The sequence below is a fragment of the Cervus elaphus genome, chromosome 1 (genome assembly GCF_910594005.1).
Source record: "Cervus elaphus chromosome 1, mCerEla1.1, whole genome shotgun sequence".
NCBI lineage: Eukaryota > Metazoa > Chordata > Mammalia > Artiodactyla > Cervidae > Cervus > Cervus elaphus.
In genome coordinates, this window is record NC_057815.1 from 36787042 (window position 1) to 36814182 (window position 27141).

Below are 27141 nucleotides of genomic sequence, written 5' to 3' on the forward strand. Positions count from 1 at the left end.
TGAACTTGCATCTCCTGCATTGGCAAGAGGGTTCTTTACCACTGAGCTACCAGGGAAGCCAATGTCTCTATTCCTGCCCTGCAAATAGGTTCATTTGTGTCATTTTTCTAGATTCCACATAAATACATTAATATATGATATTTGTTTTTCTTTATCTGACTTATTTCACCCTATATGGCAGACTGTAGGTCCATCTATGTCTCTACAAATGACTCAATATAATTCCTTTTTATGGCTAATATTCCATTGCATATATACATACCACGTCTTCTGTATCCATTCATCAGTGCACATTTAGATTGCTTCCATGTCCTGTATATCGTAAATAGTGCTGTACTGAACATTGGGGTGCATGTGTCTTTTTAAAATGTGATTTTCTCAGGGTAAATGCCTCGTAGTGGCAGTGTTGGGGTTTTTAGTTTTTTTTAAGGAACCTCCATATTGTTCTCCCTAGAAAGTGAGAGTGTTAGTTACTCAGTCATGTCTGACTCTTTGCGACCCCCTGGTCTGTCCAAGGAATTCTCCAGGCAGGAATACTGGAGGGGGTTGCCATTTCCTTCTCCAGGGGATCTTCCTAACCAAGAGATCGAAACTTGGTGTCCTGTATTGCAGTAAAGGCTATTATCAATTTACATTCCCACCAATAGCGCAGGAGGGTTCCCTTTTCTACACACTCTCTCCAGCATTTATTGTTTGTAGATTTATTGGTGACGGCCATTCTGACTGGGGTGAGATATTTAAAAACCAGTCTTTTATTTCTCAAATACAGTAAGGATAATTGAATTTTAATCTAGCTTGATAATCCCAGCGTCTAAATTTGAGGGGCTCTGTCTCTGCTCTTTGTTGTTTCTGTTGGTTTTTACTCCTTTTATCTGTTTTATAATTTTTGACTGTATGAATGTCATTGCCCTCATAAATATTAATTTTAGAGATTGTTTGAAGCATAATATGAAAGTGCATTATTTAGAGAGGATTTATTTTTACTTCTGTGGCATACCTAAGGGAAATACCAGTCTAGAACCATTTTAAATTCATGCCCTGAGGTGTTTTTTTTTCCCCCAACCAATTTATGTGAATTTCAGCTACAAATCTGCTCAAGAGCTGCTCTGATTTGTAACTTCTCAGATAAGTCTTTGTTTTCACTTTCCCCCTTATCTTCTGACCAGGACCAGAACAACCTTCCTACTGATAGTTTGGGATGGTAATTGTGAGGGGTTGGAACAGAGAGGGAGGTTGACTTCTACTAATTAACCCTTCTTGTGAAGATGTAGCCTTTTAGGAATCCCAGCTTTATGTATGGATAAATGTTGTAGTTACACCTGCCCCTTTTGTCTAGCTCAGGCACTGAAGTTTGCTGTCAAAGGTGGAATTCAAGTTGCAGAGACAGATGATTCCTGGCTCTTTCCAGTCTCTTAGACTCTGGTCTAGCAACTCCTTGGTATGCTTTCAGAACTCCTCTGCCTTTAAAGACCCTTAATAAATTCCTTTCCGGAAATTTTCTGTTGCTTCTAGCAGGAGTGTTGGTCCAAATTTTTAGCCCATCATAAGCTCACAAATAGAAGTCAATATACATATTTTGAGGATAAAAATAGCAAACAAAATAACATTTTTGACTATACATATGTAGGATAAAAAATTTGACAGACATTTTACATTTTTCTGCCATCACAATTCTATTTTCCCCTTCCCTCCCCACTTTTCCATCTGTTTTAATTAAACTGGAGTATTATGATACAGAATATTAGCTATAAAATATTTTTTATTTTTACATTGTATCTTCTCTTTCAAAATTTATTGACATTTGCATTTAATTTGCAATAATATTTAGAGCAGTTATTTAGATTTGTCATTAGTAGACTTCAGTAGTTGGCAAATAACTTTCCCCATTCTTAATTCAGTTGTATATCTTTTAAAAAATATTGAATAGACTGCATTTTAGAGAAGTTTTAGTTTACAACAAATTTGAGGGGTTGGTACAGAAATGCCTCACTACTCTCTGTCCTCACTCATGCCTGCCCCAGAGTGGTACATTTGTTGTACATTGATGAACCTCCACTTACATACCATTATCAACCAAAGACCATGGTTTACACCAGGGTTCACTCTTGGTGTTTCACATTGAATTAGTTTGGACAAATGTATGATGATGTGCACCCACAACCATAGTATCATATAGATCACTTTCAGTCCAGTTCAGTTCAGTTCAGTCGCTCAGTCGTGTCTGACTCTTTGCAACCCCATGAATCGCAGCACGCCAGGCCTCCCTGTCCATCACGTGAAAGTGAAAGAGGAGAGTGAAAAAGCTGGCTTAAAGCTCAACATTCAGAAAACTAAGATCATGGCATCTGGTCCCATCACTTCATGGGAAATAGATGGGGAGACGGTGGAAACAGTGTCAGACTTTATTTTTTGGGGCTCCAAAATCACTGCGGACGGTGACTGCAGCCATGAAATTAAAAGACACTTACTCCTTGGAAGGAAAGTTATGACCAACCTAGACAGCATATTAAAAAGCAGAGACATTACTTTGCCAACAAAGGTCCGTCTGGTCAAGGCTATGGTTTTTCCAGTGGTCATGTATAGATGTGAGAGTTGGACTGTGAAGAAAGCTGAGTGCCGAAAAATTAATGCTTTTGAACTATGGTGTTGGAGAAGATTCTTGAGTCCCTTGGACTGCAAGGAGATCCAACCAGTCCATCCTGAAGGAAAAAAGTCCTCGGTGTCCATTGGAAGGACTGATGCTAAAGCTGAAACTCCAGTACTTTGGCCACCTCATGCGAAAAGTTGACTCGTTGGAAAAGATCACTTTCACCCCCCACCTAAAAATCCTCTATATTGTACCACTTCCTCCCTCTTTCTCCCTTAACCTCTGGCAATCACTGTTTTTTTTTTTTTTCTTTTTTTTTTTAACTTTCTTTATGCTTTTGCCTTTTCTAGAATGTCATGTAGTTGGAATCATACCATGTGTAGCCTTTTCATATTGGCTTCTTTCACTCAATAATATACATTTAATACTTTCCTATGTCTTTTCATGGCTTGATAGTTCATTTCTTTTTAGTGCTGAATAATATTCCATTGTCTGGATGTGATACAGTTTTTAATACATTCACCCACTGAAGGAACATCTCAGTTGCTTCCAAGTTTGGGGAGTTATTAATAAAGCTGCTATAAACATCCATGTGCTAGTTTTTGTATGGACATATGTTTTTCAACTCCTTTGGGTAAATACCAAAGAGTGTGATTACTGGATCATATGGTAAGAGTATATTTAGTTTTGTAAGAAACTGTCAAACTGTCTTCCAGCGTGGCTGTCTCATTTTGTGTTCTCAGTAGCAATGAATGAAATTTCCTGAGGCTCTACATCCTCACCAACATTTGGTGTTGTCAGTGTTCTGGATTTTGGCCATTCTAATAGGTGTCTAGTGGTATTTTGCATCTCCATGATGATGTGTATTATGGATCATCTTTTCATGTATTTATTTGTCATCTGAATATCTTCTTGGATGAAATCTTTGGTCCATTTTTAAATGAAGTTGTTTCTTGTATTGAGTTTTAGAATTCTTTGTATACTTTGGATGTGTCCTTTGTAAGATGTATCTTTTGCAAATATTTTCTCCCAGTCTGTGGCTTATCATCTCATTCTTCTGACATTGTCTTTTGTAGAGCAGAAGTTTAATTTTAAGGTAGTCCAGCTTATCAGTTTTTTATTTTATGGATCATGCCTTTGGTGTTTTATCTACAGTTATTGACATACCCAATGTCATCGAGGTTTTCTTTTATGTTATCTTCTAGGAGTTTTATAGTTTTGCATTTAACATCTAGGTCAATAGTCTGATTTGAGTTAATTTTTGTGAAAGGTATGAGGTTTGTGTCTAGATTTTTATTTTTGTATGTGGATATCCAGTTGTTCCAGCAGCATTTGTTGAAAAGGCTAAATACAGTCTTGTCTTTGCTGCTTTGTTAAAGGTCAGTTGACTATATTAATGTGGGTCTATTTTTGAGTTCTCTTTTCTATTTTCATGATCTGTGTTCTATTCTTTTGCCTATGCTTCACTGTCTTGATTACTGTAGCTTTATAGTAAGTCTTGAAGGTGGGTAGTGTTAGTCTTCCAACTTTGTTCTTTTCCCTCAATATTGTGTTGGCTGTTCTAGGTCATTTTCCTGTCCATATAAACTTTAGAATCAAAATAACTTGCTGGGATTTTGATTGGGATTATGTTAAATCTGTAGCTCAAGGAGGGAAGAACTGACCCCCCACCACTCTGCCTCATACTCCTAGTGGCTCTTCTCCATTTCCTCTTACCTTTGAGGCAGTGGAATGAACATACTTTACAAAGACAAGGTAATTCAAGGGTGAATGTTGCCCCCATTGTTGCCACACATCTTTCCTGCATGTCCTTGTGGGACATGGACCAGAAATTGAAACTCCAAACCCCCAACTCAAGCTTCCTTCCCCAGCACTGTGTTGTGTTAACACAGTAGGTTTTTTTTTTTTCAACTGTAGAAAGATCTGAGTAAATAGTGTTTCTCTTTTTATGATAAATCATTCTCAATTCCTGTTATGTTTAAAGAAATAGAGAAAGGGAATAAGGAAATAAGGAAGAAAGAAGTTTAAAGCACTTAAAATATTGCCTGGTTGGAAGTCCTAACCTATATCTTCCTTCATTTGTCTCTAAATATAAAATTACAAGGTTGCAGGATGCAAAATCAATATTCAAAAGTCAATTGCTTTCCTATGTACCAGCATACCAACAGGTGGAATTTGAAGTTAAAAACACAACATCATGTACACTGGCACCCTAAAAAAATTAAATTATTGTTGTTGTTCGGTTGCTAAATCATGTCTGACTCTTTACAACCCTATGGACTGCAGCATGCTAGGCTTCCCTGTCCTTTACTATCTCCTGGAGTTTGCTCAAACTCATGTCCATTGAGTTGATGGTGCTATCTATCCATCTCATCTTCTGTTGTCCCCTTCTCCTCCTGCCCTCAGTCTTTCCGAGCATTGGGGTCTTTTCCAATGAATTGGCTCTTCGCATCAAGTGGCCAAAGCATTGGAGTTTCAGCTTCAACATCAGTCCTTCCAGTGAATATTCAGGATTGATTTCTTTTAGGATTTACTAGTTTGATCTCTTTGTAGCCCAAGGGACTCTCAAGAGTCTTCTCTAGCAACACAGTTCAAAAACATCAATTCTTTGGTGCTCAGCTTTCTTATGCTCCAACTCTCACATCCATACCTGACTACTGGAAAAAACCATAGCTTTGACTATATGGATCTTTGTTGGCAAAGTGATGTCTCTGCTTTTTAACATGCTGACTGGGTTTGTCATAGCTTTTCTTCCAAGGAGCAGGCATCTTTTGATTTCATGGATACAGTCACCATCCGCAGTGATTTTGGAGGCCAAGAAAATAGCGTCTGATATCCTGCCGTCCCTGAATGCCAGAACTTCAGCCCAGAATCCAGAACCGAGAAACACCAATGTCTGGGTTTTGCACCAGCATAAGGCAGCCATGGGGTGTGGGTGTGTGTCCACATTTCACAGAATGGGTGGCCTGGGGATCAGGGAAGGGTTTGACACATTGAATCCTAGGGAGCTTCAGAAAGCAGGACAGGCAGGGATTCTAAGCAAGTATCAGCATCTAAGAACTGGGCAGTGGAAACCAGAAACCAGAGAGAATCCTGGAGACAAGAGTGCAGGGAGAAGAGACCTCAGAGGAGCCTACGCTGGCAGGAACCTTGGTGTGCCAGGTTGATTTGGAGAGGAAGGAAGGCAAGCCAAACAGAAAGAGGCCCTTGAAAAACAGTCAAGATGGGAAGACAGTACCAGCTTGAGAAAACACAGGGGGGAAAAATGTGTGTAATGATTTAAACTGCATTTGCACAGTGGCAGCGTCTGCCTGAGAGCAGAGAGGGCTGTAATTGAAGTTCCAGAAGCATGGAGACATTTAGTGGAAGATTAAACTCAGGGAACGTTGTATTTGTAGAAGGAACAAGGCAACTGGCCTGGGGGTGGGGATAGTGATGGGCCTCTGGCTACCGCCACTGAGTGGCGACCAAATAGCAGATATTTCCTTTGTCCTCAAAGGCTGGGCTCTGCCTTAATCCCAAAGACAAACACCTTCCTCATAGTAACACCACATCCCAGCTCACAGGTGAGGAGGGGACACATCCAATGGAGGACTTGTGTGTCCCACCTCTCCCGGGAGTCATCAGTTGTCTTTTGGGGCTGGGCTGCCTGCTGATTCCTTTAGCAAAAAAAGTAACCAGTGACCGCATGATGGGTGGATGTACGGGTGAGTGCTTATGAAGGCCACTGAGGTTCCTGCGAGCCATGGTGGACGCTCATTACATGACCAGCTGCCTCCCTGCCTGCTGCTCAGTCTGGGATGTCAGGCTGTCCATGGCAGTAACCTGGCCTTTGCTTCGTGTCTGCTTCCTCTGGAGTGGCAGGGCTCAGCCTCTCTCCTTTCTGGGTTGGGAGGGCGGTCCGTGAGGGCCTGGAAAAGCAAGGCGCTGGAATTTTTTTTCATTCACAGGCCAGAAAGCAGAGAGAAATGGGGTAAGCTGTTGTTTGTGCCTTGGCTACCAGCCTATACCAGGCTTAGGGTTTCTCGTGATAGACCTTGATGCCAACAAGGTGGGTTCCTTGATGCACAGGACTCACATAGACCCACCAAGATTCCTTGTGAGGCGGGACCTACATGGTACAGGCCAGAACTTCTTTCTGTATCTGGGTTCTCTGGTGCCTGGTCTCCCCTCTGCTTCTCCCAGGAGCAGCAGGCCTCAGCTGATACCCTTCTGCTTGGTACCCAGGGCAGCACAGAAGGTCCTGGTCTAAGACAGAGCTCTCCTGTGACAGCAGTGGGCAGGTGCCTCCTCTTCTCTCTTCTTCTGTCCTCACATTACCTGGTGCAGAAGAGGAAATTAGGCAAGCCACCATCATAGATTTATTTTGATTGCACAGAAGACTCTTCATTTGCACATAGTAGAGTAATACAAGCAATAGCCAAATGCATTGTAAGTATATTTTTCTTAAGATAGACATATCCTGGTTTTAGATAGAAATATGACATTGGTGCCTCTTGATCCATGAGGTCCCTGATGATCAGAAGGAGCAGGTGGGGCCTTCCGCATCTGATACCAGAGGGGCCTAGAAGGTTGTATGGTTTTCCACAGTCTCCCCTCTCTGCCTGCCACAATGCTTGTCATTCCTACAGAACCCATTCCCTTAGATTTAAGGAACCAATGCTACTTTAAAAAATGTAAATGTTGTCTGGGAAGGGCAACAGATTAAGCCATAATTCACATTGGTTTACATTAATTTATCAAGTTAGCACTAGTCTCCTATGAGTGCTTGGAAGAAATAGAGATGGGTTTTGATTAGGGCGGGGGAGGGGAGTGGAGGGGGATGGCTGGTAAGTGTGGTCCTCCAACAGCAGGGATGGCCTGAGGGCACCGACTGTCAGGTTCCGGGATGAAGTGGATGCAGAGCGAAGAGCAGGGACCCCAGAGCCAACTCCGATGCAAGTGATGTTTCAGGGACCAGCCTATCAATCACACACATAGAGGAAATGCTTTATGTGGTTGTCCCCTGATCTCCACATCTGTTTAATCTCCTCTGCCGAAACCAAGCCTTATCTGTCTTTGCGCCAGTTCTTCTGATTCTTTTCTACACACGAGTAGCAATGTCTTTAAGCCAAGGCCCAAGTCATTTTTATTAAATTGCAGAATGGCTGGGTTGTTTTGTTGAATGTGGTTGAAATGAAGAGTGCAACCCAGGTTTCTGTGAGTTCTACCAGATGGGGGAACAAATGGGCCGTTTGCTTTTCATGAGCTCAGGCTTCCACCTGCTAGCGCAGGGCCCCCAGCCCAACCCAGTGTCTCAGACAGGGTGGGTGGGAAGAGGAAGAGGCCACAGAGCAGCTTGGTTACTTGGGCCCCCTATCTGCTTGGGGCGCCCTTTCTTATCCTCCTTGGTGGGCAGATCTGTCCCCTGGGAAAGTTGTGGGTGCATTAAGAGTTGAGGAGCTTCCAGGGAAAAGAGACCTCGACCCCAACCCCTTCCCTTTTGATGTTCAATGTAATGAGAGCTTCTCTGATGCCCTCCACTGAGGTTGTTAGACCAGAAATTTAAAAAGTCCTGAGGGAACTTGCTGTGAGGGTGGAGGGTTGGAGGACCTGGGCTCAACTCCCAGGACTTGGGTGCATCTCGAACTCCCTTCCACACTATCCCCTCTTTACATCAACACTCTTCAACCCAAGCCAGGCTTGGTCCCTCTGCCTGTGCGTGGTGAAGAGGGGCTGAAAACCAGCATGCATGAAGTAGACACCGCTAAGCTCAAGCGGATCCTCAGCTCCTGCTGGTGCTCCTGCCATGCGGTCTTCTTTATTAAGAATTTACTCTTCGAGTCTGTAAGATTCTTTCTGCCTCTTGCTCACTCTTTCCTTAATGTCCAAAAACTCTCCTCCATCTTGTTCACTGACAAAACACACCTTTCATTTTTCCAAGGAAACAGTAGAAGAAATCAGAGGAGAAGTGTATCTTTCCAGCACCAAATTCATGAACCCACTTGCTTCTGAGAGACCTGAACTCAGCCCTGCATGGAGCCTTACGCTCTGCCTCCCTCCTGTAGCAAGGATGAGAAGTCCCTGCTTGATGGAGGGTTGACACCTCCAGCTATAGGCTAGACCCCCTTCTCTCTTGCCCACCCAAGGATGCTGTGTCCTCCTTTATTCCTTCTCTCTTATATGATTGATTAGTTTTTTCCTCCTGGCCTACAGATATGCTGTAATTCTCACTCCATCCAACAACAACCTGAGACAGTCCTGGCCTCTGTGTAACCCGGCTCCCTGTCCCCATCACTCTCTATTCCTTACTTGTCTTGAGTGTACTTTTATCTCTGTTCATTCATTTTCTGTCACTGCTTTCTCTATGAAGTTAGATTCCAAGTGGCCAAAGTGCCTAAAAGAGTATCTAGGATAAATGCTTAATAAAATGTCCTGAATAAATAATAAATACATGAATATAAGAAAAGTAGAAAACTCCAAAATTTTGAGTACACCCTAACCACAAGGGGATAGTCGAGTGTTCAGAGAGAATGTGAAAGGCAGGATGCCACATCACGACATTAACTACTAGGTAAAAACTATGGGTGCTGGAACCCTAATGGGTGATAACCAGGTGGTTCTACCTCAGGAATCAGAAGGCAAAGCAGTGGAAGTTGAACCAATGAGCAAGTGTAAGTGCCGCCCCCCCCCACCCGCCATAGATGTCTCCCCTTTATGGTGACTTCCAGTGCAGCTCTTCCCTATCCTCCTGTTATCCTTTCCCAGCAGGCTCCTCAGACTCAGGGGGCTCCTCAGACCCTCATGGGGTAGGGCTTCTGGCAGGCTGCCCCTATGAGTCACTAGATATTCCAAACAAACTGCAGGCCAGCAGTGCACTCAGCCTTGAGGCATGCTAGAAGCTTGCAATGGCAACAGTCCAAGGCCCCTCAAAAGAAAAGCTGTTGCACCTGTAGTGACAACAGCGGAATATTAGGTTAGACCTTCTCCAAGTTATAGCAAGGGTGTTCTGGCTTCTTGAAGGATGTTGGCATTTTTGTTTCCATTTTAAGTGTGTGCATTTGGCCCCTTCCCAGTACATTCTTTGGAGTCCCAGGTTAGCAGAGAATAGGAGGACAACACATAATCCAGATAAAGATGGTGGAAAAGTTGTAGAAGGCAGCCCCTCAAGACAATGGGATGGTGCACAATGCTTCTCCCAACCCATAGGTTCTGGGCAGGTTAGGCCCAGGGCAGGAGATGGCCTGAGGGAACTACAGATTCTTGGGGAAAGAATTAGATGAGATCTGAGTTCTTCTGGCCTCCCATTTCAACAAGCCTACAAAATAAAAATGATAATGGTGAGCATAGACCCATAGTCCCTGAGCCCTGTGAAGATGGGTAGAAAGTTGGTCTCTTTATCATTGTAACATCCACTGGCATAGTATCTCACACACTGTAGGTGCTCAATAAATATTTATTAATTTAATGAATATAAGAAGTTATTCTAATACTGAATTCATAGACATGGAGTAGGAATACAGTACACATGTAAAAATATGCTTATTTTTTGCATAGATGAAAATGACCTTGAGCCAAAAATACACCCCTCTGGAATCTCTAGATCAGATTGGAGGGAGGGAGAAGAAGCATTCTCGTGAGCATCCCAGGCCTGTTGTCCCCTGAGTTGGGGTCTGGGGCAAGAGGAGGGAGATATAAGGATTATAACTACAACAGCAGAGACTCAAAGTCTTTCTGGCTATAAAACTCCTTTGAAGTTCTAAGGGAAGTATGATGTGAATGCCCAGGAATATGAACATATACACAGAAGAAATATGGATGGGCAGTAAAAAAAAATATCAACTATGACCTTGTCATGAATTATAGAAACAAGAAAGTTTGTATCTGCGCATATTTTTTTGTCAAATATATGATAATCACTGGGCTGTGCTTAGTCGCTCAGAAAGTCGGACATGACTCAGTAATCCCTGATTTCCTTTATCTTCTCTTCTTCCTTTCTTCTACAACAATGTTCCTCAGCCTTGCCACTCTTGACATTTTGGGTCAGACAACTCTTCGTTAAGCTGCAGGAGGTTCTGTAGACTTTTAATAGCATCCCTGGCCACTACATCTATTTCTGCTTTATTGACTATGCCAAAGCCTTTGACTGTGTAGATCACAATAGACTGTGGAAAATTCTGAAAGAGATGGGAATACCAGACCACCTGACCTGCCTCTTGAGAAACCTGTATGCAGGTCAGGAAGCAACAGTTAGAATTGGACATGGACCAACAGACTGGTTCCAAATAGGAAAAGGAGTACATCAAAGCTGTATATTGTCACCCTGTTTATTTAACTTATATGCAGAGTACATCATGAGAAACACTGGGCTGGAGGAAGCACAAGCTGGAATCAAGATTGCCAGGTGAAATATAAATAACCTCAGATATGCAGATAACACCACCCTTATGGCAGAAAGTGAAGAGGAACTAAAGAGGCTCTTGATGAAAGTGAAAGAGGAGAGTGAAAAAGTTGGGTTAAAGCTCAACATTCAGAAAAGTAAGATCATGGCATCCGGTCCCATCACTTCATAGCAAATAGATGGGGAAACAGTGGAAACAGTGGCTGACTTTATTTTTCTGGGTTCTAAAATCACAGCAGATGGTGATTGCAGCCATGAAATTAAAAGACACTTACTCCTTGGAAGGAAAGTTATGACCAACCTAGATAGCATATTAAAAAGCAGAGACATTACTTTGCCAACAAAGTTCCGTCTAGTCAAGGGTATGGTTTTTCCAGTGGTCATGTATGGATGAGAGAGTTGGACTATAAAGAAAGCTGAACGCCGAAGACTTGATGCTTTTGAACTGTGGTGTTGGAGAAGACTCTTGAGAGTGAGTCCCTTGGACTGCAAGGAGATCCAACCAGTCCATCCTAAAGGAGATCAGTCCTGGGTGTTCATTGGAAGGACTGATGTTGAAGCTGAAACTCCAATACTTTGGCTACCTGATGGGAAGAACTGACTCATTGGAAAAGACCCTGATGCTGGGAAAGATTGAGGGCAGGAGGAAAAGGGGACGACAGAAGATGAGGTGGTTGGATGGTATCACCGACTGGATGGACGTGGGTTTGGGTGGACTCCGGGAGTTGGTGATGGACAGGGAGGCCTGGTGTGCTGCGGTTCATGGGGTCGCAAAGAGTCGGACATGACTGAGCAACTGAACTGAACTGAACTGGCTACTACCCACTAGGTGCCTATAGCGCCCCCTAGTTGTGACCCTCAAAAATGTCCTCAGACTTGCGGAGATAAACTGCCCGCAGCTAAGAAGCTCTGCTCTGTTTTTTAATATGAGGAGTGTTGGTCCTAGATATCTTGCCAGCCATAGAAGGACTATATTGCCCGGAGATCCTGGGCTTGAGGGGTTACAGTGACCTTCACCGGTGTCTCCAGCAGCAGTCTCTTCTCATTTGGGGCTCTAGCTGTCTCACTGTGATTCCAGCTTCATGAAAGTGCTTCTGCCTTATGGTGATAGAACGCTGTTTTGATCAACTTTATTGATTTGGAGGATCAGATAGCCACCAGTTCATGATGGGCAACTCAGGCCACATGGTTTCTCGCTATTTCCTGGTTGACTGTTTAGTCTTTGCAGATGCCAAGTAACAAGCCAGGAATGGCTTCTCAAAAGGAGAAGAGATGTCAGCAAGGAGGGCATGTCCTTGTTCCCACGTCCCAGAGGTCTGTGCTGTGATCCTCCTGTTGGGCTTCCAGAGGCCCCATAAAGCCTCCTGCTTTGCCACAGATGCTTTGAGCAAGGCTGGGTCTGTGTGGCTCAAAACCCCTCAATGGAAGGACAGCTTGTCCCTTGCCACTCTGGTCTGGACCCACTCACAGCTCCTAGCCTTGCTGCTTCTTTGGTAACCTGCCAGGGAAGCATGCCTGTTGCGATACCTTCAGTCTTCACAACCCAGAGAAGCTCAGGGTTATCACCTGTGGATCATTAGAGGAACAAAGAACTACATCCTCATCTGTTTCCCTCCTCACGGTCAAGGGCAGTCCCTCCTGGGAGCTGAGACTTTCTGTAGAGGTTTCTTTGGGGAGCTGTGGAATGCTAATCACTGCCTCAAAGGGAAAACTGGCAGGCAGAGCTCTGCTGGATATTTTCCCAATGCCTCATTCATGCTTCAATCAATTATTAGCATTTGCTTTCTCCAAGTGGTTAATTAAGCACAGATATTGTATCTGTATGTTTCAGTGCCCGAGTTGTCACAGCACCTAATTTGCAGGAAAACATAGCTGGGTTCCCTCTTCCCAGCTTTCTATGTGCAGTGGGTGACTCCTTGGCCACTCAGGGATGTGCTTTTCTAAGTATTAAAAGTGAACAAAAGTATAGATAAGAACCCTCTAGTCAACCTTCCTTGAAATCAGGGAATCCTTCTCTACATCTCTCAGCATCCCTGAAGATGCCTAGAGGAGCCACAAGAAATTATAAGGAGAGAATGCATTCCATTGTTGGGGAACGTCAGGTGTTAGATAGCTCTCAGTTGCCAGCTTATTCCCTCCTAGGTATTTTAGTTTCAATCAGGAGACCTTGGTTATTGTCTTAAGGTCCCAAGAGCTTACTTCCCAAAGATACGTTTAACTGAAACTAAAAGATCTTCCTTTAAAAAATAGACCTCCTTATTAAAAACCAAAACACATAATGAAAAAAAACACAGAGATATCAAACAAAGCCCAATCATTGGAGCCTTGAGTAAGAAATATCTTTTGATCCATCCTAAATTTTCCTGTTGTAATTTAAATCCTTTTGGATTGTGAACATAACTTTGGAGCTTCTGGCCATTAATTATTTTCATTTGCAGATGAGAAACGCTTGGTCCAGGAAGGTTAAGGAACTCATTCAAGTGTATACAGAAAGTCTTAGGGCTAGGATTTGAATCTTGTTCTGCTCGGAGACAGAGCCTACATGTTATGTGTCATTTCATGTTAGTGGGGAGCCTCTGACAGGTGAGATTCTATGAATGACTACTTTCTGAAAATCAAAGAGAGAATCTTAGTTGTTTGAGCAAATTTTCTTCTCTACTCTTAAATCAGAACTATATGAATCATCTGTATTTGCTAGAACAAAGAAACTCTCATTTCCAGATTGTTCACTGAGTTTTCTCTCCATCTGACTTTCTCTTGCTTGTGACTTTTTTTGTTGATGTTTGATGAAAACTTGCTCTAAGCTCAATCTTTTCCAAGGGTTTGTCTTTGAATGTATCAGCTAGAGTTCTGATACAGGAACTCGGATAGAGTTCCTAGATATAGGAACCAACCCTATATGTTTGTTTCAAGGCCTTGGTTTGTACTGGACACAACCAGTTTCTAGAATGTGTGGGACCCTCCCAGATCAGTAAGAAAGCACATTCAGATCACCCCTGACAAGGGCATCAAGAACCCACTCAGCATTGTCTATTCTGCTGTTTGTTGTTTAGTTGCTCAGTTATGTCCAACTCTTTTGTGATCCCATGGACCGTAGCCCGCCAGGCTCCTTTGTCCATGGGATTTCCCAGGCAAGAATATTGGAGTGGATTGTCATTTCCTTTCTCCAGCAGATCCTCCTGACCCAGGGATTGAACCGACATCTCCTGCGTTGGCAGGCAGATTCTTTACCGCTGAGTCACAAGGAAATCCCAAGTGTCTACTTGCTGTGCTGTGTTTAGTTGCTCAGTTATGTTCAACTCTTTACAACCCCATGGACTGTAGCCCACCAGGCTCCTCTGTCCATGGGGATTCTCCAGGCAAGAATACTAGAGTGGGTTGCCAGTCCCTTCTCCAAGGGATCTTCCCAACCCAGGAATTGAACCAGGGTCTCCTGCATTGCAGGGAATTCTGTACCAGCTGAGCTACCAGGGAAGCCCAAGTACCTACTTACTGTGTACTAAATATCATGGTACCGTGAAGATTTCACATCAGTACAGAGTTGCAGCAAATATCTTTGGCAAGTACATGGAGGTATAAATCATGTATTGTAACTAACTTAAAAATAGAGCAAAAAGAAATTTTTAATAAGCGGTTTTGCCAGTGCATCAAATATCTCAGGCTCCAGAAGAATCCATTAGTTCTGAAGGTCTCTTCAGAGATATATATCGATATCTACATATCTCTAGAGATATGTAGCAACTGTCTGGGAACATCAGTAGCCTGAAAGAACAGTCTCATCACGCCTTGTTGAGTTTTATGAATGTCCATGCTCCTGCATGATGACTTTGAGACCTCTCCCAGGGACCTGTGCTTTTATTGCCCATGTGCATGAATTTGATGCTTCCTTAATAATCCATACGTGTATATAAGACCATCTGTTGAGCACTTGCTTACCTAGGCACTTTTGACACACATATACTTCATCTTCCCAGCATCCCCATGAACTGTGAAAGTGTCAGTCACTCAGTCATATCTGACTCTTTGCAATCCTGTGAACTGTAGCCCACCAAGCTCCTCTGTCCATGGGATTCTCCAGGCAAGATTACTGGAGTGGGTAGCCATTCTCGTCTCCAGGGGATCTTCCCAACCCAGGGATCAAACCAGTCTCCTGTATTTTCTCTGCTTTTCATATGAGGAAACTGAGGCACAGAGGTTAACTAATTTGCTAAGGTCACTTGGTAAGTGGCAAGGCTGGATTCAACCCTGCGTTGGCTTAACTCTTTTCTTCTCCTTCCTTCTTTCATGCCCCTAGATGATTGATCGATTCCAGGAACCCCATGGTTGCCAGCTCTAGACACTCACACTTACTCTCTAGTCATCAACAGCTGCATTTCTCTTGGGTTGCTCTGGTGAAAGTGACTACCTAGCACCATCTCTCCTGGCGCACTGGTCCACCCAGGAGAAGTGGGGTTCAGAGCTGTGCTTTCTCTGGACAGAGACCCCCCAGGGCTCTGCTGTGGGGGCAACTGTCTTGTGGTTGGATATGCAGTCCATTGTGACTGCAGTGAAATCTACAAGATGTCTGCAGCCAGCGCAAGGCCCGTGACCTCAGCTCAGTGCCTGGTTCTGACTTCTCCCCAAGAGAGGCAGGATTTGTGGGGAGGGGAGTGGTTGGAGAGAGGAGGAGTGGACCATGTTATTTCCTGCAGAGTCTACTGCTAGCTCTTGCTTCCTACTGTCTCAGCTGAATGACATTTGTACCAGCTGCTCCCAAAAGGAGTCACTTTGGCGAAATGTCACAGGCTTCAGCATGAATGATCCTTCTCCATCCTTCACTTCTCTCCCTGCCGCCTCCCGTCCACCCCTCAAGTGCCTTTTTTATTCTGAAAGGACACCGCCTAGAAATTCAAGTGCAGGAAAAAGTAATTACATTTTCTCTTCAGGTCTGCCTCTCAAAAAGCCTCCAAAGCATCTCTGGCTGAAACACAGGGATTATTCCAGAGGGAAAATGTTATTAGCCGCAGCTTTGCCTGCATCCCTCTCTGGGTTTCACTCCCCACTTTTCTCCCATGCTAAGGCCAATGATGACAACATGGTTGATTGCTGCTGTCTGCCTCCCTTCCTTGCCACCTTGGGAGGGCTGAGGCCGTCTCCCAGTGGAGGTCAGTCGTCTCATTCAATGTCACCCAAGTAGTAAGTGGTGGGCTTACCTGGAGTCCCAGCAGAGCCTCTGCAACTCCAGAGGTATGTTCGTAATAACTCTGCCATGTAATTGCAGAGCCAAAAATTGGGAAACGTTATCTGACAAAAGACTTGCTTTTCCTGATTTATTGCTTTTTTCAAAATTTTAATGTGAAAACCCATTTGAAGTTACCAAAATGAAATCACATGTTGTCATGTGTTTAATATAATTACCATCGTTACAGGAATAAGTTGTGTATGATTGGAACTATTCCAGGAAACCCAGCAAACAGAGTTGCTATTTGGTGGAAATTACACTTGGCCAGGAGTTAGCAGTCCCAGATTCCGGTTCAGGTTTAGTCTTAACTAACTGTGTGATCTTGGTTAATTTATGTCACCTCTCTGTACCTTGTTGTTTTTGGTTGGTAAAATGAGAATGTAACTGATGGGTTTTACATTGTTATACTTGACTCAGCCTTGAAATTTTGAAATGGGAACTGTGAGGCCTCTGTATTTATTTGTGTGTTATATGTATCTATATGTGTTGTAAATATATGGTATTACCAAAATAAGTTCGTAAAAGAGCTCTATTTAATTGGCTTAAATGAGCTCAAGCACTTGTACAAATACTCAGAAATATAATACTAACTAGAATAAGTTTTGGGTGGTGTCCAATTCCTGGAAATCCCCTCCCCTTCCCCGAAATAGTTGGAATAATTCTCCCACTCATTAGCTTATGAAATCATCCAGTCTGTAAAAATAAACTACCCCATATTTTGAGGCCTCACACCTTCTGAGATGGCCTACACTCTTTCTGCCAGTGTATTTCTCTAGATAATTATATTTCTTACCTATCATTTTACCTCTCACTGAATTCTTTCTGTGATGAGGTATCAAGAGCCTGGACTTCATTAAGTCCTGACACCAGGTGTGTGATCTCAATTAAAAGACTGTGGGTTCAGGTCCCAATCTGCAGTACACAGCTTCAAGAGGACTGAATCAGGTGATGTCCCAGGACCTCCCATGCACTGGTGTTCATGACCTTGTAATTCTAGGTGCTGACTTCATTTTTTGAACAGTTAGCAATACATACATGAGATTCTAACTTTAGAAATGATTTGACTCCTCTTCTACTCTGGGTGAATCTTGGCAACACAGGAGTCCAGTCCTTTGCCATCTGGGACCCTCTCTCATTCCCTAGGAAGTCTACTTTCTTTTTTGCCAGACTGAACTCAGGGAACTTATTTTTCTGTTTTTTTCCTGTAAAATGATCTCTTGGATTTGCCTCCCTGCTTGTTCCTTGCCCTCCTTTCAGACTAGATGCCCACCTCCTCCTTCTCTCAACCCCTCCCCCAGTCTCCTCCTCTCAACCCTTCTTCCCACCCCCCACTCACCCCAGTCTCCTCCTGCAGCTCCCACATCTTGCCTCTACCTACGTCTTGTCTCTTACTCTGTCTTTCATATTTCAATCTCTGCGCTGGCTCCTTCCTCTCCACATAAAACACAGGCTTAGCTCTCCCTAAACTGAAAGGAGATAAACAGCCTCCAGCTCTGCTGTCTCTGCCACAGTTGATAAAATTCTCTCTATCCTCCTCAGGGCTCCCTTCTCCTTGCTGCCCGCTAAGCCATTTAAATTGCCTGCCCTTTCCACTGCTGAACTGTCTGCTTGAAGAGAACCAGAGAGAGCCAGTTCCTAAAGGCCAACAGCACTTCCCTTCACTCTCCCTGCCTTTCTGCAGCACTGTCGTTCCCACCTTTCTGGAACTGTCTCACCTGGCTTCAGGTTCACTACACTATCTAACTCGGTCTCCTGCACTTGCGGAGGTTCTGACTTTGACTCCTATTCTCCTTTCTCAGAGATTGCATCTAAACGCATTTAGCTTCCACTAAATCTCTTCGATATTTTTGACACCAAATGTCCCCAGACATCTTTACTTGGCTGTTTCTTCGTCGCCTTTCTCAACATGTTTGGGTTTATCAGATGATAAAGAATCTGTCCGCAATGTAGGAGACATGGGCTCGATCCCTGGTTGGGGAAGATCCTCTGAGGAAGGGAATGGCAACCCACTCCAGTGTTCTTGCCTAGAGAATTCCATGGACAGAGGAACCTGGTGGGCTACAGTTCAGGGGTCACAAAGAGTCCACAAGAGACTGGGCCAGACCTGTCTTTGCGTGTCTGAGTGTCTCCTGTAGAGGCACGGGTCAGCAGTGACCTGCCATGGGGACAGGGGCTCAGGCCACTGCAGACCTGGGAGGCACAGAGTGGGACGTAAGTCCTCTTGGAGGAGGTCACCATTCACTCCACTATAGAACTACCAAGCAGACGACCCACAAACTGGAGAACAATTATACCAAAGAAGTTCTCCCACTGTTGCAAAAGGCTCACAACAAATTTCCCAACCTGGAGATCTGGCAAAGGGACTGAGAACCCCCAGGGAATTTGACTTGGAAGGCCAGTGGGATTCGATTACAGATCTTCCACAGGACTAGGGAGAAAGACTGTTGGAGGGCACAAACAAAACCCAGGAAAAAGGCAGAGTGACCCCACAAGGGACTGGGCCAGATTTGCCTGTGAGTGTTTGGGAGTCTCTGGTGGAGGTGTGGGTTGACAGTGGCCTGTTGTGGGGTCAGGGGCACTGACTCCAACAGTCCTGGGAGCCACAGCATGCTGGCATAAGTCCTTTTGAAAGAGGTTGCCCTTGGCACCATTATCCCTACCATAGTTTGGCCTCAGGCCATATTACAGAGGGGAGCACAGCCCCACCCACCAGCAGAAAACTGGATTAAAGATTTACTGAGCATGGCCCCGCCCACCAGAGCAAGACCCAGTTCTCCCCACAGCCAGTTCCTCCCATCAGGAAGTTTCTACAAGCCTCTTATCCTCATCCATTAGAGGGAAGACAGAATGAAAATCACAATCACAGGAAACTAACCAAACTGACTGCATGCATCACAGCCTTGTCTAACCCAATGAAACTATGAGCCATGCCATGTAGGGCCACCCAATATGGATGGGTCAGGGTGGAGAGGTCTGAAAAAATGTGGTACACTAGAGAAGGCAATGGCAAACCACTTCAGCATTCTTGCCTTGAGAACCCCATGAACAGTATGAAAAGGCAAAAAGATATGACACCGAATGATGAACTCCCCAGGTTGGTAGGTGCCCAATATGCTACTGGAGAAGAGTGGAGCAGTAACTCCAGAAGGAATGAAGAGGCTGAGCCAAAGTGGAAATAATGCCCAGTTGTGGATGTGACTGGTGGTGAAAGTAAAGTCTGATGCTGTAAAGAACAGTATTGCATTGGAACCTGGAACGTTAGGTCCATGAATCAAGGTGGCAAAGAGCTGGTCATGACTGAGCCACTAACTTTCACTTTCAGCCAGTGAAACTTGGAAGAAAGAGGTGTCACCCAAATCTTTCAAGATGTTTACAGTGGAATTGACCATCCTTGGTCAAAAGCATGCTTCTTATCTGGATTTCCCATGGCTGTTGATTCAGTTGAGTGGGTTTGAAATCTAGTCAGTGTCTCTCCTTGCGCTTAGCTCTCACAACTTCTCATTCATCAATCACTAAGGCTGCTCTGCTTCTTGTCAGAAAGTCTCCCAAATGTGTGGCCTCTTCATACAAAGAATCCCTTTACTAGTTTTTAGTTTCCTTATTCTCTAACTCCTCCTATTTTCCTACATGCCAATCATCTTTCTAAAATATCACTTGACACATTTCACTGTCTTCTGGTTCCTGCATTCCCAATCCCTAAACAAGCTTTTCAAGCTTCCCAGAATAACACTTAAAACTCTCAGGTCAATGTCCAAAGGCATCCAAACTTTGGCCCTAGTTTATTCCTCTCTATGACAAACCTAGACAACATATTAAAAAGCAGAGACATCACTTTGTCAACAAAGGTCCACATATTCAAAGTTATGGTTTTGCCAGTAGTCATGTATGGATGCAGAGAAGGCAATGGCACCCCACTCTAGTACTCTTGCCTGGAAAATCCCATGGATGGAGTAGCCTGGTAGGCTGCAGTCCATGTGGTCGTTAAGAGTTGGACACGACTGAGTGACTTTACTTTCACTTTTCAATTTCATGCATTGGAGAAGGAAATGGCAACCCACTCCAGTGTTCTTGGCTGGAGAATCCCAGGGACAGGGGAGCCTGGTGGGCTGCCATCTATGGGGCCGCACAGAGTCGGACACAACTGAAGCGACATAGCAGCAGTGGCAGCAGCATGTATGGATGTGATAGTTGGACCATAAAGAAGGCTAAGCACTGAAGAATTGATGCTTTTGAATTGTGGTGTTGCAGAAGACTCCTTTGGAGTGCAAGGAGGTCAAACCAGTCAATCCCAAAGGAAATCAACCCTGAATATTCATTAGAGGGACTGATGCTGAAGCTCCAAGACTTTGGCCACCTGATGCAAAAAGCTGATTCACTGGAAAAGACCCTGATGCTGGGAAAGACTGATGGCAGGAGAGAAGGGGGCGACAGAGAATGAGATGGTTGGTTAACATCACCAACTCAATGGACATGAATTTGAGCAAAGTCCAGGAAACAGTGATGGGCAGGGAAGCCTGGAGTGCTTCCTGGGGTTGCAAAGAGCTGGACATGACTTAGCGACTGAACAATCTCTCCTGTGTGTCCTCCTCTCCTTAGATGAAGTGTGTATTCTTTGCCTCTCTGTGTATCTGGAGCTTGCTCCTCCTCAATCCCATGTGCTTGGGCCTCCATGAGACAGTTTCCTCATCTATAAAGTGGTAATAATACCTCCTCTGATTTCCTTAGGGTGTTATGAGGATAAAATTCACTTATCAATAAATATTTATTGGAGAGGTAAATGTTTTCTAAATTTTATGTGCCATGTTCTGGCAGTTTATGAAGATAAGTTCTGTTCCCTCCTTTGAGTTGCTCAAATAATTGGGGAAATGTATACATAAAACACCCACAGTATCTGAGTATGGGTGGAGCAAGGGTTGGCTGGCTGGTGTGTCCTGTGGGCCGAGCCTGGCCCTGGCCCTGGTCCTGATACCTGCTGAGGGACCTTCTACATCACCCTTCAGTGATGACTCCCTGTCCTCCTCATTCCCTGCAGGGCCTGGCTCTCCCTAATGTAAAAATGAATGATAATGGATGCTAATTTAATGTGTTGCTTCTTCCAGGTGACATATTTACATTTTAATAGACAATGCAAAGGAGGATTTTTTAAGCCCTGTGGCAGGTGGGTGGGGACATATTTTGAGTTAGGGAGGACTTGGGAGGCCTCCAATCACACTGTGTAGGCACCAGCCCCAACTGATTCTTCTCACGGGGATGGCTCCACTCTGGAGTTCAGAGATGAGGATCCCTCCCCAGGCTGTGTTGCCTCCACACGCTCTCTGAGTATCTGGAGGGTCAGAGTCTCGGTTCAATGACAGATGAGACATCTGTTCCATGATGGGCTATTACCAACAATTCATTACTGCAAAATGGACTTACCCTCATTAGCCCAGGAGCTCTGAGTTTAATGTGGCATTCTGCAATCACACAGATTCTGCTGCACACATTGAAGGCGTGCATCACATTTTATAGAGCCAGGAAACCTGAACTTCAGAAAACAATAGAGATTTAGCATGCCTCTTGAATTAGTTGACATATTTACTCTTCATGAATACACCTATTTTGTAGACACACACTGTAGCTTACAGCCTCATTATTAGAAATTAATTCACCCCACTGCTCTGCCCAAGGACGTGGTTCTCCTTGGGGAACAGTTTTGCCCTTATCATCTTGGTACTTGCTGCAGGTGAATAGGTTTCTGAAGTTCTGGCCTGGGAATATTTCCCTTGGGCAGCTGTGGGGGTGGGGTTGGGTCTTTTGTCTCTGCCGGCCCTTCACCTCAGTGACATTTGCACATTCTTCATTGGCCATTTCGGGAAGGCTACTTTTTTCCTTTGTAATGCCTTCCAGCAAAATCACGGTCATATAGCCACACTTTGACAGGGTGGGGAGTGAATTATCCAGAACCAGTAAACAGTTCAAATAATGTGTGACAGACAGCGTCAGTTTCCTAAACTTGGATTTTATAGGCTCTGCTATTGATGCGTGAACTCCCTGCCTGGGCTCAGCTTATCCTCAGAAATTACACAGCCACTTGTCACACTCCCACAAAATGATAGCTCTTCCTTCAGGTTTCCTTTTCTTCAATAGCTCAAGGATCTCTAAGGTACTTTCTAGATAGAAATTTCTATGTTACCAAATTACTAATCATAAATTGGGAAACTCTTTAAAACCCAATTCCAGACGTCCTGCCTCATTCCGGGTGGTGATGGTGGGCGAGGAGGATACTATTTTGGGGCCAAAGCATGGTCAATTACCTTATTTTTTGCCTTAGAAGTTAAACTTGGTACCTCACTTTTCTCACTCATATGTCTCACAAATATACAATAGCCTGTCCCCCAGACTCCAAAGTACTTATTCACTTAACCATCCATTCCTCTCACCAATATTTATTGACTACTCATTATGTGCAAAGCATTGTTAGGTTCTATGACTGTGCTGGGCATGGGTTCCCAACAGATTGCCTGACCCCAGCACAGGGGTACGTGTGCCGTGCTCACTCATGTCCAACTCTTTCCAACCCTGTGGACTGTAGCCCACCAGGCTCCTCTGTCCGTGGAATTTTCCAGGCAAGAATACTGGGGTGGGTTGCCATTTCCTACTCCAGCAGATCTTCCTGACCCGGGGATCAAGCTGGAGTCTCTTGTGTCTCCTGCATTGGCAGGTGGATTCTTTACCACTAAGCCACCTGGGAACCCCCCCAGCACAGATAAAATACAATTAAATTTATTAAGAAGTTGTTGAATATTTGCAGTGGATCAGGCCTTGGGGTGACAGGAAACCCAGACACTCCCTGAAAGGTACACACTACATTCCTACAGGTCATAACACATGTTTTCTGGCATTATGTTCCTTCACCCACACAACCTGCTTTTTCCCTGCTCAGATCAGATGATTGAGAGTTCCAGTCCTATCATCGCTGCCAAAACTGTTGACTTGGAAAAAAAAAAAGCACAACCTAAAAGCTGAGTGTTCTGTTTCATTCGGTGGACATACTGAGGACTTACAACTGGGATACAGCATCTCTGGTAACTCTGAGAGACTGCATCAAAGAGGGAAGGGTGGGTGTGGGGAGCCAGGATATGGAGGAATTTTTGGATCTAAGACCAGGTAGTCAGATCATCAGGGATTACTGTTAATTAAAGAAAACCAGAAATCTCAAGGCATTTAGTGCCTTTCTATGTATGAGAAGATGCAAGGGTCAGGGCCCACTGAAGTCCTTCTTTTGATGTGCACCTCAGCTATCTGGGGCCAGTATCTTGTGTTTCCTCATCTTGAGTTTCCTCAGAGTGCACCACTGGGGTGTGGCTGTAGTGTCTGATGATTTGACTTCCACCTGGAGATGACATTGTGGTTAGGAGTGTCCTCTTAGATTCTTAAATAATTTCCCATATGTGTTGTTGATCAGTCCCTAAGTCATGTCTAACTCTTTGCAACCCCATGAACTACAGCATGCCAGGCCCATATGAATTGTTTGGAAATAAAGGGAGAGTGTCTTTATGTTCCAGGAGTACCTTCTTATTTACTGCCTTAAGCTTATCCCCCCTACTCCACCAAATACTGTTCATTTCTCTATTATCATACTTGTGGCAATAGACAATCAAGGGTCCTGTCTAATTTTCATTTACTCAGAAGAAGAGGTTGTGTGACTTGAAAGTGAAGTGAAAGTGTTAGTTGCTCAGTTGTGTCTGACTCTTTGCAACCCCATGGACTGTAGCCTGCCAGGCTTCTCTGTCCATGGAATTCTGGACCTTGAACACTAGGGTGGGTAGTCATTCCCTTCTTCAGGGGATCTTCCCAACCCAGGGATCAAACCCAGGTCTCCTGCATTGCAGGCAGTTTCTTTACCATCTGAGCCACCAGGGAAGCCCTTGTGTGACTTGGGGCAAGTTTTTATCCATTCATCAGTTGATAGACATTTGAATTATTTCTACTTTTTGAATATTATGAATAATGCTGCTATGAACATTCATGTAGAAGGTTTTGTGTGGATATATGTTTTTATTTTCCTTGGGTTTATACCTAGGAGTGGGATTGCTGGGTCATATGCTAAATCTATATTTACCTTACTGGAAACTGCCAGACTGCTTTCCAAAGGAACTGTACCGTTTCATATTTCCACCAGCAATGTTGAAGGGTTCTATTTTTTCCACATCCTTACATACTCTTATATTTATCTTTTTGATCATAGCCACCCTAGTGAGTTTGAAGTGGCATCTCATCTGGGTTTTACTTTGCATTTCTTTTATGACAAACGACATTGAACATCTTTTCATGTGCCATTTCATTGGCCATTTTTACATCTTCTTTGGAAAAAGATCCATTGCCTATTTTTAAAGTGAGTTGTCTTTTAAACTATTGAGCTGTAATGAGTTTATATACTCATTATCAGATACATATTTATAAATACGTTGTCCCACTCTGTAGGTTAGACAAGTTTTTAAACTTTTCTGAGCCACACTTTCCTCATTTGTAAATTTGAGATAATAATGGTTGTTTTCATTGTTCAGTAGCTAAGTCATGTCTGACTCTTTGTGACCCCATGGACTGCAGAACTCCAGGCTCCTCTGTCCTCCACTGTCTCCTGGAGTTTTCTCATATTCACGTCCAATGCGTTGGTGATGCTATCCAACCATCTCATCCTCTTCCGCCCCCTTCTCCTTTTGCCTTTAATCTTTCCCAGCATGAGGCTTTTATTAAATGAGTCAGCTCTTTGTATCAAGGTGGCCTAAGTATTAACTTGGGATAAGAATGGTATCTAGCCCTTAAATTAGGATTAAATGAAATAATAGATGAAAAGCACTTAACACAGGGTCTGAAACACAGCAAACCCTAGTACATGTTAGCTATTTTATTGTATTTTTTAATTTCTTCAGGTCAAGAGCCTTAGTTACATAATTTTACTTTATCTTGGAGGCCCCTGGCATATGAAACAAACCTTAGTTTCAGGCAGAAGCCTTCCAGTAAAGAACAGCATAGTGACAAGCATCAGGGTCATACTGGCTGCCCTCTCCTGAGGGTTTCCTGCTTACCAGTCCTGCATCTAGTGCTCCTTAAGCTGGGAGGGGGCGGGCTTTAGTAACAACAGCAGTCACTGACCCTGGCCCGTTTCCTCTGGCTGATGCGTGGGATACAGCTGGGTCAGCTGGAGTCAGGACCACAAGGCAATGGACGTTAGGTAGCCCCTGTGGAATCAGGACTTGGCATGAAGAAGTCAGAATCCAGATTATGGGGCTGGTCCAGCATGTTCTAAAATAGAACCTAGGAAAGCAGTTCACTTGAAAGTTGTCATCATCGGTTAGTAGTGGGAACTTGAAGGAAGGGAAAAACATGTTCCTGATGAGAATTTTGCCATCACCGTTAACTGACAAGCCATAGCTCAAACGGTGCCAGGTACTTGCCAGGAGACTGGACCAGACAGAGGAAAAATTACCCCATTGCCATGAGTATGATATTTGGAAAACAAATGCGTGTGTGGTTTCAGAGTTGGTGAATGTTGGATTTTTTTTTTTTAAACAAGATGGTGTTAAACCAAAGCCAAGCAAAACAACAAACTTCCTGGCATGGTCCTCAGATTCCCTGAATCCATTAACTACTGATGTTGAAGTTCCTTACAAACTCTACAAAATGTGAATGTCCCATATCTTTGTCAATCTTTCCTGTCCTCTTCTAGGTCTCTCCTGGCATTAAATATTTAGTTCTCACCCTGGCCAATGTGCTGAGAGAGATGGAAGGATTAAACATGATCTTTGCCCTTAAAAGCATCATAACTTAGGAACCCTAGAAAGCAGAGCCTGAGGCAAAAGCCTGCTAACATTTTATTGGAGAGTTAAAAAACCAAGGAAGTGGGAGTGAAGAAGAAAGGGAGAGCCAGGCAGGGAAGGAAGAAGATGAAACACAAGGGTATGTTACCAGGCTGGCCACTGCTTTATACAGAGCACCGATATCTGCTCAGTCTCTGACACCATCTTCAGAGAGACCATTGGAGCTGCTAAATCTCAGGTCAGTTTGTGGAAGGGAAGATGGGCATGGAGAAAGGGTGCTTTCCAGCTTTTATTCCCGTTCACCAGACTTTGCCCTAAAGAATTAACTAGTTTGCAGGACATGGTCCTTCCAGGGCCAGCATGGAAGTCGGGTTACACCACACAGTATGGGAAGGGGATCATCTGGGAAAGGCAGCTGAACGCTGGTGGTTGGATCCACACACAGTCAACAGCTGGCATGGAGCTTGTGGGCAAGTGTTCCAAGACACGTGGGACTGATCAGATCTGAGGGGGCATCTGGGAGATGGCAATGCGATTCAGACCAACACCACTCAGCCCTCAGTGCTCTCCCAGCCCCCACACGAGGGTATGAACCTCTGTCTCGGAGAACAAGATACCCACACTTTTTCCCTGAGGGGGAAATACAAATTCAATCAGCCACCAATCCCCCATCGAGGCTGAAACCAGCCACTCTCCGTGGAAAGAGAATAAACCAAGGAATCTGCAGTTCTTGCCACTGCGGCTGCTGGTTTGAAGACATAATTAATATTCGCCCCCTTACCCCCTGCCATGACTCATTGTAGATTTCTCTCACCTTCAGTTAAAAGTTCTAGGTTGCCTCCCTAGTGGGATCCCTCGTAGACTTCTCTACTTGCAGGTGCATGCGAATTAAAATGCGTGTTAGAATGCAGCATCTGACTCGCAGGTCTGGGGAGGTGCTTGGGCTCCTGCAGGTCCAACGAGTTCTCAGGTCCCACAGCTGCTGGTCCGTGGGCAAGCTGAGCAACAAAGACCACATTTATCCCTTAATTGCCCTTAGTTGCCATACCCTTAATACCTTGAGGTTCCTGCAGTTACTCTCTCATAGTTTTCACTGCACCTAAAAAAGCCCCATGAAAGCCCTGGGTTCTAGAAATTAATCCTCTCGGCACCC

General features: G+C 44.1%; 1 long non-coding RNA gene across 1 annotated transcript; it reads right to left on the reverse strand.

Annotated features, from left to right (window-relative positions):
* Positions 1 to 506: 506 nt before the first annotated feature.
* Positions 507 to 24087, reverse strand: LOC122709132. Its single transcript, XR_006345488.1, has 3 exons — positions 24027 to 24087; positions 10771 to 10775; positions 507 to 574 (listed from the first exon to the last, which is right to left on the reverse strand). It is a non-coding gene; the product is annotated as an uncharacterized LOC122709132 (long non-coding RNA).
* Between the last annotated feature and the right edge of the window lie 3054 nt (positions 24088 to 27141).